This window comes from Mus pahari, chromosome 3 (genome assembly GCF_900095145.1).
Source record: "Mus pahari chromosome 3, PAHARI_EIJ_v1.1, whole genome shotgun sequence".
In the NCBI taxonomy this organism is placed as follows: domain Eukaryota; kingdom Metazoa; phylum Chordata; class Mammalia; order Rodentia; family Muridae; genus Mus; species Mus pahari.
The window spans coordinates 71,851,097-71,864,057 of NC_034592.1; the positions used below are offsets into that span (position 1 = coordinate 71,851,097).

The following is a 12,961-nucleotide window of genomic DNA, read 5'->3' on the forward strand; positions in this document are numbered from 1 at the left end:
ATAAAGAACTATTCTACTAGTTAAAAAGGCAAATAAGGAATTAAAATTTAGTATAAAATTTAATGGAAATGACTCATACCTAGCTAAATGGTATTCTTTACTAATGAACTCCCAATATTGTTTTAAAACAGTTGATTAAAAAAAAAACTGGAAAAATTTCCCATAACAAACCCAATAAGAACATACAGTTAAATGGTTGTGAACCAAGATCAAGTTCAAATCATCCTAGGATGATTCAGTATAAATTAATCAATAAGGATACTGCATAAAACAAAGCAAAAATATAACAGACAAAAATCACATGGGAATTTTAATGGGTGCCAAGCAAACAATTGATAAATTAAGCATTTATTCACTGAATAAAACACAAATGTGATATAGAAAGAATGTTTGTCTTTATAAGGATGTCTGTTTTCTTAGTAGCAGCTAACTTAGGGCAAGAAATAGTGCTGAAAGCCTTGTACAAGTTGAGATAATTCAAACATGCCCACCTTCACCAATTTTATCCCAAATAATACTAGAAGCTATATACAGTAGTCATGAAAGAAAATGCAAGAAAGCACACCAAAAGGAGACAAGAAAATGTCAACATTTTTTCACAATTGGCAGAATCTTGCAGATAGGAAGACATAAAATCTCAGTGCAATAAAGAGATTTTACCAAAGGTCCGAAATACAAAAGAGATCAACACAGATCAATAACTTAGCTGTATATTATTAGTACCGAATCAACAAATATTGATCACGAAAAAAAGTCCTATTCATAACTGCTCCCAAAAATGATAAGAAATTTATTCACATAAAGTAGCTATTTGATGTGATGATGGCTACATATTACATGGAACATGAAAGAAAAGATATTATTTTGGTGTACCTTAAATATGCTATTAATAGTCTTTTTTTTATGACATTTAGAGGTAGAGAGATTTCAAGGATGTCTTTTAATGTCATGGGATAATATTTAATATATGAATTAATGAGCATAACAATTGTTGTCTAAACAGCCCCAACTTAGATCCTAAACAAAGATAAATAGGAATCAAATGAGTTATCTAAAGTCAAACATCCAAAGAAATGTCTTGGATATTATGAGCCACAGTAAATATAGTCCTAGAAATAACAAAGTTTAGGAAGCCCTCCTAAATGGCTGTATTATATCCTTTCCCCCTGATCATGAATAAATTTCCCTACATCTTTGACATTTGGTGCTCTTGGTGTATGTTAGGGTCTCTCTCTTTACATTTTGAATCCCTTAATGAACTATTGGATCATGCTTACATAAACTCATTTGTTCTTTTTCCTCAAATGATCTTTCTGTATAGATTTTTTACTTACCTTTCAATTGGCTTTGCTGTTTATTTCTTGCTGCTATTCAAGATTTATTGGATGTTTTAACAGCAGTCCTTTTTATCAGACTTGTGTCTTCGACATAATATCTAATATTTTGAGTTTTTATTTATTTTGACAACTACATTTTCCAAGAGTATTTTAAAGGAAGTTTTATAACTTTATAGATTGCTGCAAGGGAGTCCCAAGATTTGAAATGACCTAATAGAAATAAAATAAATGTCAATTAATTGTACCAATCACTAATAATAAGAAAATGTATATATTGGCCCAAATTTCTTGTTAAATGTCATCATGTTCATGGATTTTATCTTAATGATGCAAGTGAGTATGGGAATTCTTCTGCTAAGTTTCAATATGCTGTATCTCTTTTTTGTCAGTTATTTTTTTAATGTGGTTTTTATATTTTTATTTTCCAAGTAATACTGATTAAAAATATTTACACAACTACTTTTAAGTCCACAGTTTAGCACTCTTATTTGTATAGCTTTAAAAGTTATAGCACAAAATCTTTACATTAAGGATTGAGGGAAAAGATTCCACTCAAAACAAAGCCTGATATATACATACTTTTCCTCTGTATTTTATTTTAAATACATTAATTTTAAAATGATGCTCACCTAATATTTTTTCCATCTGGTGGTAAAATACTAGTGCAACTTCTCATCAAAATAAAGTTTACCACAGATGGAAGAGAACTTTTCCAATTGAAAATGGCCCTTCAGCTGCCGCTAAATGAAAAAAAATTTCAATGTGACTCAAAAAGGAAAAAGAATTGGTAGTTGTCATTTTAGCAAAAAAATACCAAGTACCAGAGCACTTTATGCTGCTCTTTAAAACACAAACTTTGAAAGAACCAGAGATGTTTTTCTGAAGTTTTGTTGGTTTTGAAAAGGCACAGGGTGGTTGTTTTTTTTTGTTTTTGTTTTTTTAACATTCTAGAAATTCTGCCACCACCGATTCCGTTGTGGGGACAGCATTTGTAGCCACTGGACAGACAAGAAATGTTGTTCAAAATAAAGCCAGCCCCCAACTATTAACTGCACAGTAACAATGCACTTCCCTCATGCAGCCTTGGGTTGCCTACATACTCAATTTTTTAACATGCATTAGAATACAAATGTATGTATGCTAATGGTTTTAAGTATGATTTTATAATATCCAAAGAATTTAAGTAAAGACATGACCTGAGGAAGAGGATATGGAGACCCTTAGCACAATGAAAATAGATACATTCGTACCCAACTATATAATAACAATATAATTCATTTAAGTTACCAGAAATATACTTCTCAAAGCTCCCACTCATTATGAGGAATATTCCCACTCTGTGGCATTAACTGGAAGGACATCAGCCTGTTTCCATAGAAACAGTTCAGCACAACAGAAATAGCTAAACTTTGGTCTACTTATTTGATAGCTTAAGGTCACACTGCCCATCAGTTTACCCCAAATGTAAATTTAAAAATATAATTGTTATTTCATTCTAAAACTGGCATAGATGTCCTGGCATTCTCTACTTTTCTAGCTTGAGAATACTCTCTTGGTTTGGTCTCTAAGTCCTCAGCATCTTCGTGTTCTTCCATGGCAGCATCTGCATGGTTAGGCTCTCTTTCCTCTTGGCTCATGATTTCAGGGGTCATGTGATCCAAGTCAGCTTCTAGAAGCTCGGTCTGTACTTCAACCTGGCATCTGATTTACCTGTTCAACGTGAAGCTCTTCAACATGTACTTCAGTACCTTCTTCAGTCTCAATTCGTCCCACTTCCAAATAACTCACTTGGTCCTGCTCTGGAAGCCCACTCATTTGTGAATCCTGCACTTAGCTGTCCTGCAGCAGATCTGGATGAACTTGTTGCACAGTTACTTGTGCGGAATCCACTTGGACCTGAAGCAGTGGCAACACATGCACTTTCCCAACTCGTTCTATAATAGTAATTGATGTCACTGGCTCGGTTTGTAAATGTGTTTCTACTGAAAGGACTTCTTCAGTTACTATATGCCCTGAAATATTGTGAGCATCACTAAGATGCCTCCGTAATTCATTTCCTTGCATAAACCACAAGTCACACAGAGTACAATGGTTGGGTTTATCTCCAGTGTGTATTACCAAGTGATCTTTGAACTGGTCCCAGCTGTTAAATACACTGTTACAGACCTGGCATTCATAAAGCTTCTTCCTTCCCTTTTTTGCCCCTACTACAGTTTGGCATGCAGTGAGGCAACATTTGAGAGTGCTATTTCTAGCAAACTCTCATGACAATTTGAACATCCAAAAGGTTTTTCATCTGTATGTTTTCGAAGGTGTTCTTTAAAGTGTCCAAAATGATCAAACTGTTTGTCACACACAGTACTGGCATATGTGAATTTTTTCCCAGTTCTTTGCTTCTTACTTACTCCACCTTCTTCAAGGTGGTAACAGTTTAGGTGTTGTTTCCATGCACTCTCTCCACTATACCTTTTATTGCATATTTCACACTTGAAACTTTCAGTGGAGTGTGATTTCATGTGTTCCTTAAAATGGTAAAACAATTTAAACGAACGGTTACATTTCTCACAATGGAACAAGTCCTTCACCTGTGACAGCTGAAGTTCCACAATTTCAGTACCTTCTACCTGTTTGCTTATGGGGTCAGATGCACAGTCATCTTCGCTAATCTGTCCTTTGCTTTCACCTTGACGGTACTTGCTGGTGATATCTGCCAACAATGCCAGAGCAGAATCATCGGAGGAGCCTGTGCTCTGTATGTACTTTATAGACTGCTTGGCAGAAGCCATTTCCTCCAAAGCATCTATGCCTTCATCTTCTACTTCAGTTGTGCCCTCGGCAATCTCCACCTCAATTTCCACAGGTTCTGATTCTGCAGATGGCAATGATTCAGTGATAACATTCGAAGTTTCTGCAATCTTTCTTTTTTTTTTTTGCCTCATTTTTTCCTGTAGTGTTTTCCTCTAATGGAGCTGAGTTTTCTTTGTTCCTCCAACAGATACTGCTATTTGAATTCTTACAATATCCTCCTCAAACACTGACTCAAAATGATTTCGCACTCCACTTCCCTCACCTCCTCCTTGTCCAAAAATCTGAGTAAGGCAGGTTGCTCATCAAGTTCAGTTGTCCCCACAAAGGGATCATCTCTTCTCAGCTGCTTCCTGACTTCACGTGCTTTAATAGCTTCCAGCATTTGTAGAAACGCTGCTGCTTTCCATACATCATTGGCTTCTTCTTCCCCTTGTATCATTTGTTTTGCTGTGTATGTGAACTCAATTAAGTGGCGAAAAACCATTTTACTAACACTTTCAGTTTCAACCAAAGGCTCTTGAGTAAACTCCTGAAAGAATTTGTAGAATAACTTACTGCAGGCAGCCAAAACAGCCTTGTGGGCCTTAAAATGGTTTCCGTCAACAATCAGGGTGATGTCCTTAAAGCGATCCTGCTCCCGTTGTTCATTCAATCGGTCCAAGATCATTTTATGATGTTCAGGGAACTCCTGAAGGCATTCCATCCTCTCTTCAGCCTCCATGGCTGTCAGGGTGCATTAATCGGAGTCCGGGAGAAGTGAGCTGGAGCAGGGTGGGCACCATGCCAGGAGGCTCGGGGACACCCGGGAGTGCAAGTCCGCCCGGGGAGGAACCCGAACAAGCCTCAGCGGCCTCCCAATGGCTGCCTAGTCTTCCGCCCGGCCCAAGCTGCTGCGGCCCCAGCCCCGGTCCGGCCCGCAGTCCACCAGGACTCCCCCGGGTCGCCTCTCCCTCCTCTCCATCAGTTATTTTCATTAATCATTCTATTTGTTTACATCTCAAATGATATCCCACTTCCAGGTTGCCCCTCCACAGGACCCGTATCCCCCAACCTCCCTCTCTTTTAATGCAGAAAAAGCATTTAACAAAATATAACACACCTTCATGTTTAAAGTACTGGAGAGATATTTGAAGAAATATAATAATAAAAGCAATATAGTAATAAATGCAATGGAGAGATAGATCCTTGAAGCAATACCACTAAAATCGTGGACAAGACAAGGATACCTACTCTCCCTATATCTATTCAATGTAGTACTCGAAGTGCTAGCTGGAACAATAAAACAACAAAAAGAGATTAAGGGGATACATATTAGCAAAGAACAAATAAAGTTATGACTCTTTGAAGACAATATGATAGTATATCTAAGCAACCCTAAAAACTCTACCAAAGAAATTCTCAAGCTGATAAATAGCTTCAGCAATGGAGCCAGATATAAAAGTCACTCAAATAAATCAGTAGCTTTCCTTTATACAAATGATAAACAGACTGAGGGAGAAATTAGGGGGAAAAACTCCCTTCACAATAGCCACAAATAATATAAAATATCTTGGGGGTAATTCTAACCAAACAAGTAAAAGATCTCCACAACACTAACTTGAAGTCTTTCAAGAAAGAAATAGAAGAAGATCTCAGAAAATGGAGAGATTCCCCCATGCTCACGAATTGGCATAATTAACATGGTAAATATGGCCATCCTACCAAAGGCGGAATACAGAATCAGTGCAATCCCCATCAGAATCCCAACACAATTCTTCAAACACATGGAAAGAGCAATTCTCAAACTCATGGAAAGGCAAAAAACCCAGAATAGCAAAAACAGTACTTAACAATAAAAGAATGGCTGGGGAAATCTCCATCCCTGAACTCAAGTTCTACTACATAGCAATAGTGCTAAAAACTGCATGGTATTGGCACAGAGACAGACACATTAATCAATGGAATAGAATTGAATGTATAGAAATAAAACTGCACAGTTAATGACACTTGTTCTTTGATAAAAAAGCTAAACATATACAATGGAAAAAAAGAAAGCATCTTCAAAAAATGGTGCTGGTCTAACTGGCTGTCCATATGTAGAAAAATAAAAATAGACCCATATTTGTCACCTTGCATAAAGCTCAAGTCCAAGTGGATCAAGGACCTCAACATAAAACCAGATCCACTCAATCTAATAGAAGAGAAAGTGGGAAAGATCCTTGAACTCATTGGCAAGGGGTAAAATATCCTAAACATAATTCTAATGGCTCATGCTCTAAGATAAAGAATTGATAAATGGGACCTCATGAAACTGGAAAGCTTCTGTAAGGCAAAAGACATAGCCAATAAGACATATAGACAACCTATAGACTGGGAAAAAATGTTCAATAACCCCACATCCGATAGAGGGCTAACATACAAAATATATAAAGAACTCAAGAAGTTAAGCACCAATAAACCAAACAACCCAATCAAAAAATGGGGTATAGAACTAAACAAAATTCACAACTGAGGAATCTCGAAATGCCAAGCAACACCTAAAGAAATGTTCAAAGCCCTTAGTGATCAGAAAAATGCAAATCAAAATGACCCTAAGATTCCACTTTACACTAATCAGAATAGGTAAGATCAAAACCTCAGGACATGCTGTCAAGGTTGTGGAGAAAGAGGAACACTCCTCCACTGCTGGTGGGACAGCAAACTGGTACAACCACTGAAAAATCAATCTGGAAGTTCCTCAGAAAATTGGAAATAGATTTACCTGAAGACCCAGCGATACCACTCTTGGGAATATACCAAAAAATGTCCCACCGTACCACAGTGTCACTTGTTCCACTATGTTCATAGCAGGTTTTTTTGTGTGATAGCCAGAAGCTGGAAACAATCCAGATGTTCCACGACAGAACAATGGATACAGAAAATGTGGTTCATTTACAAGATGGAATACTACTCAACTATTAAGAATGAGGATATCCTGAGTTGTGCAGGTAAATGGATGAAACTAGAAAATATCATCCTGATTGAAGTAACTCAAATACAAAAGGACATGCATAGAATGTACTCACTAATAAGTGCATATTAGCCAAAAAAAAAAAAAAAAAAAANGTTCATTTACAAGATGGAATACTACTCAACTATTAAGAATGAGGATATCCTGAGTTGTGCAGGTAAATGGATGAAACTAGAAAATATCATCCTGACTGAATTAAATCAAATACTAACGGACGTTCATAGAAGGTACTCACTAATAAGTGCAAATAAGAAAAAAAAAAAAAAAAAAGATAAAGCCCACAGAACCACAGAACTCAAAAAAGGCACCAAGCTGAAGGTCCCAGGGGAGTATGCCTCAGTCCCACTGGGGAGGGAGAAGAACCCAATCACAAAGAGGAAGAGACAGACATGGGAGGGAAAGGGGATGGGAGCCTGGAGAGGAGAACCTGCTCTGGTATTGGATGGGAGAAAAGGATAGAAATCCCTAAGGCCCAGAAGAAAGAAGGGAAACACTCAACCTCAGGAGGTAGGAGGATGGGAGGACCCTCTAGAATGTACCAGATACCTGAGAGGTGAGTGACTGTCAGGACTCTTAGATGAAATGCCCTATATTGGGGAGATGGAACTTGTAGAGCAGAAAGATTGGGCATCAGGTGAGGGATGGGGTTGCCATCCCACAGTCAAACTTCTGACCCATAATTATTCCTGTCTGAAAGAAATGCAGGGATAGAAATGGAGAGAAGCCTGAGAAAAAGAAGGCCAGTGACAGACCCAAAGTGGGATTCAGCTCAAGGGGAGGTCCCAACACCTGACACTATTACTGAGGCTATAGAGCACTCACAAAAAGGTATCATGACTACCCTCCAAAAGACCAAACAAGCAGCTGAATCAGATGCAGATATTTGTACCCAACCGCTGGACAGATGCTGCTGAGTCCTGTGATTGAATTAGGGGAAAGTTGAAAGAAGCTGAGGAGGAGGGTGACCCTTTTGGAGGACCAGCAGTCTCAAATAACTTCAACCCCAGAGCTCTCAGATACTGGAACACCAACCAGGCAGCATACATCAGCTGATTTCAGGCCCCCAATACACATACTGCAGAGGACTGCCTGGTCTTGGCTTAGTCAGACAGGATGCACCTAACCCTTAAGAGACTGGAGGCTCCAGGAAGTTTTGAGGTCTGACAGGGTGGGGTAGGGGTTAGGGACATCCTCCATTTACATTTACATTTCAAATGTTATCCTCTTTCCTAGTTTCCTCTCCGAAAATTCCCTATCACCTCTCTCCTCCCTCTACTTCCCAACCCACTCACTCCCACTTCCTGGCCCTGGCATTCCTCTATACTGGGGCACACAACCTTCACAAGACCAAGGGCCTCTCCACCCACTGATAGCTGACTAGGCCATCCTCTGCTACATACGAAGTTATAGACATGTGTCCCACCATGTGTTTTCTTTGATTGGTGGTTTAGTTCCAGGGAGTTCTGGGGATACTGGTTAGTTCATATTCTTGGTCCCCTATAGGGCTGCAAACCCCTTCAGCTTCTTGAGAACTTTCTCTAGCAACTTCATTTGGGACCCAGTGCTCAGTTCAATAGATGAATGTGAGCCTCCACTTCTATGTTTCTCAGGCACTAGAAGAGCCTCTCAGGAGATCGCTATATCAGGTTCACATCAGCAAAATCTTGTTGGCATCTGCAATAGCGTCTGGGTTTGGACTTTCAGTATAGCATTTGAAATGTAAATGAAGAAAATATTCAATAATAATAAAAAAGAAGGGATCAATTCGCATTCTTCTACATAATAATCGCCAGTTGGGCCAGCACCATTTGTTGAAAATACTGTCTTTATTCCACTGGATGATTTTAGCACCTTTGTCAAAGATCAAATGACCATAGTTGTGTGAGTTCATTTCTGGGTTTTCAATTGTATTCCATTGATCTACCTGTCTGTCAATGTATAAATACCATGCAGTTTTTATCACACTTGCTCTGTAATATAGCTTGAGGAGAGGGATGGGGATTCCACCAGAGGATTTTTTATTGTGAAAAATAGTTTTTGGGATCCTTGGATTTTTTTTATTCCAGATGTATTTGCAAATTGCCCTTTCTAACTCTGGAAAGAACTGAGTTGGAATTTTGGGGATTGCATTGAATCTGTAGATTGCGTTCAGCAAGATAGCCATTTTGACTATATTAATCCTGCCAATCCATGAGCATGGAAGATCTTTCCATCTTGTGAGATCTTCAAATTTCTTTCTTCAGAGAATTGAAAATATTGTCATATACATCATTCACTTCCTTAGTTAGAGTCACACCAAGGTATTTTATATTATTTGTGACTATTTTGAAGGGTGTTGTTTCCCTAATTTATTTTTCACTCTCTTTATGCTTTGTGTAGAGTAAGGCCACTAATTTGATTGAGTTAATTATATATCCAGCTACATCACTGAAGTTGTTTCTCAGGTTTAGGAGTTCTCTAGTGGAATTTTGGGGTCACTTATGTATACTATCCTATCATCTGCAAATAGTGATATTTTTACTTCTTCCTTTCCAATTTGTATTCCTTTGATCTCTTTTTGTCTAATTGCTCTGGCTAGGTCTTCAATTATTAGGGGTACTTGAATTCAATAGGTAGGGAGAGAATTGTCTTGTCCCTGATTTTAATTGGATTGCTTCAAGTTTCTCTCCATATAGTTTGATGTTGGCTAATGGTTTGCTGTATATTGCTTTTATTATGTTTGGGTAAGGGCCTTGAATTTCTGATCTTTCCAAGACTTTTTGATAAATGGGTGTTGGATTTTGTCAAATGCTTCCTAGCATCTAATGAGATGATCATGTGGTTTTTGTCTTTGAGTTTGTTTATACAGTGAAATTTGTTGATGGATTTCCATATATTAAACCACCCCTGCATCCCTGGGATGAAGCCTACTTGTTCATGATGGATGATCCTTTGATGTGCTCTTGGACACAGTTTGTGAGAATTTTATTGAGTATTTTTGCATTGATATTCATAAGGGAAATTGTTCTAAAGTTCTCCTTCTTTGTTGGGTCTTTATGTGGTTTAGGTATCATAGTAATTGTTGCTTCATAGAACGAATTGGGTAGAGTACTTCCTGTTTCCATTTCGTGGAATAGTTTGAGGAGAGTTGGAATAAGGTCTTCTTTGAAGGTCTGATAGAACTTTGCACTAAAACCGTCTGGTCCTGGGTTTTTTGGTTCAGAGACTATTAATGACTGTTTCTATTTCTTTAGGGGCTATGGAACTGCTCAGATACCTATCTGATCCTGATTTAACTTTGGTACCTGCTATCTGTCTAGAAAATTGTCTATTTCATCCAGTTTTTTCTGTTTTGTTGAATATAGGCTTTGGTAGTAGGCTCTGATGATTTTGGATTTCCTCAGATTCTGTTGTAATCTCTCCCTTTTTATTTCTGATTTTGTTAATTAGGATACTGTCCCTGTGCCCTCTAGTTAATCTGGCTAAGGGTTTATCTATCTTGTTGATTTTCTCAAAGAAACAGCTCCTGGTTTGGTTGATTCTTTGTATAGTTCTTTTTGTTTTCACTGGGTTGATTTTAGCCCTGAGTTTGATTATTTCGTGCTGTCTACTCCTCTTTGGTGGATTTAGTAACTTTTGTTCTAGAGCTTTTAGGTGTGCTGTTAAGCTGCTAGTGTATGCTTTCTCCAATGTCTTTTTGGAGGCACTCAGAGCCATGAGTTTTCCTCTGAGTACTGCTTTCATTGTGTCCCATAAGTTTGTGTATGTTGTGGCTTCATTTTCATTAAACACTAAAAAGTCTTTAATTTCTTTATTTCTTCCTTGACCAAATTATCATTGAGTAGAGTGTTCTTCAGCTTCCACGTGTAGGTTGGTTACTAAAGATCAGCCTTAGACTGTGGTGATCTTATAGGATGCATGTGATTATTTAAATATTTTTGTATNTGTTGAGACCTGTTTTGTGACTGATTATATGGTCAATTTAGGAGAAGGTACCATGAGGTGCTGAGAAGTTATATCCTTTTGTAATAGTTGTTAAATCCATTTGTTTCAAAATCTCTGTTAGTTTCACAGGTTTTTTTTGTTGTTGTTGTTGTTTAGTTTCTGTTTTCAGGATCTGTTTATTGATGAGAATGTGGTGTTTAATTCTCCCACTATTATTGTATGCAGTGCAATGTGTGCTTTGAGCTTTACTAAAGTTTCTTTAATAAATGTGGATGCCCAAGCATTTGGAACATAGATGTTCAGAATTGAGTGTTCATGTTGGTAGATTTTACCTTTGATGAGTATGAAGTGTCCCTTCTTGTCTTTTTTGAAAACTTTAGGTTGAATGTTGCTTTTATTAGATATTAGAATGGCTACTCCAGCTTGTTTCTTGGAACCATTTGCTTGGAAAATTGTTTTCCAGACTTTTACTCTGAAGTATTGTCTGTTTTTTTTTCCCTGAGGTGGGTTTCCTGTATGTAGCAGAATGTTGGGTCCTAATAACGTAGCCAGTCTGTTAGTCTATTTTTTTTTTATTAAAATGGGGAATTGAGCCTATTGATATTAAGAGATATTAAGGAAAAGTAATTGTTGCTTCCTGTTATTTTTGTTTTTAGAGTTGAGATTCTGTTCTTGTGGCTATCTTCATTCAGGTTTGTTGAAGGATTACTTTCTTGCTTTTTCTAGGGCATAGTTTCCCTCCTTGTGTTTGAGTTTTCCCTATATAATCCTTTGAAAGGCTGGATTCATGGAAAGATATTGTGTGAATTTGGTTTTGTCATGGAATACTGTGGTCTCTCCATTTACAGTAATTGAGAGATTTACTGGGTATAGTAGTCTGGGCTGGTGTTTGTGCTCTCTTTGAGTAAGTATAACATCGGCCTAGGATCTTCTAGGTTTCATATTCACTGGTGAGAAATATGGTTTAATTCTAATAGGTCTGCCTTTATATGTTACTTGACTGTATTCCCTTACTGCTTTTAATATTCTATTTTTATTTAATGCATTTGGTGTTTTGATTATTATATGTCAGGAGGAATTTATTTTCTAGTCCAGTCTATTTGGAGTCCTGTGGACTTCTTGTATGTTCATTGGCATCTCTTTCTTTAGTTTTCAAAGTTTTTTTTTCTATAATTTTGTTGAACACACTTACTAGTCCTTTAAGTTGATAATCTTCATTCTCATCTATACCTATTACCTGTTAGGTTTGGTCTTCTCATTGTGTCCTCAATTTCCTGGATATTTTGAGTTAGGATGTTTTTGAATTTTCTTTGATTGTTATGTCCATGTTTTGTTTTTTAATTTTTTCTTTTTTTTATTAGATATTTTCTTTATTTATATTTCCAATGCTTTCCCGAAAGTTCCCTGTACCCTCCACTTGCCCTGATCCTCTACCCACCCACTCCTGCTTCTTGGCCCTGGTATTCCCCTGTACTGTAGCATATAAAGTTTGCAAGACCAAGGGGTCACTCTTCCCAATGATGGCCTACTAGGTGTCCATGTTTTCTATGGAATCTTTTGCACCTGAGATTCTCTTTTCCATCTCTTGTACTCTGTTGGTGATACTTGCATCTATGGCTCCTGATTTCTTTCCTAGGAATTCTATCTCTAGAGTTGTCTCCCTTTGTGAATTATTTATTGTTTCTACTTCCATTTTTAGGTCCTGGTTGGTTTTGTTCAATTCCTTTACCTGTTTTATTGTGTTTTCCTGTAATTCTTTAAGGGATTTTTGTGTTTCCTCTTTAAGGACTTCTAGCTGTTTAGCTGTGTTCTCCTGTATTTCTTTAAAGGAGTTATTAATGTCCTTTTTAAAAATCCTCTACCAGCATCATGTGATATGATTTTAAATCTGAATCTTTGCTTT

General features: G+C 37.4%; 1 pseudogene; it reads right to left on the minus strand.

Moving 5' to 3' along the window:
- Nucleotides 1-2,754: 2,754 nt before the first annotated feature.
- LOC110318958 lies at nucleotides 2,755-4,866 on the minus strand (annotated as a pseudogene).
- Between the last annotated feature and the right edge of the window lie 8,095 nt (nucleotides 4,867-12,961).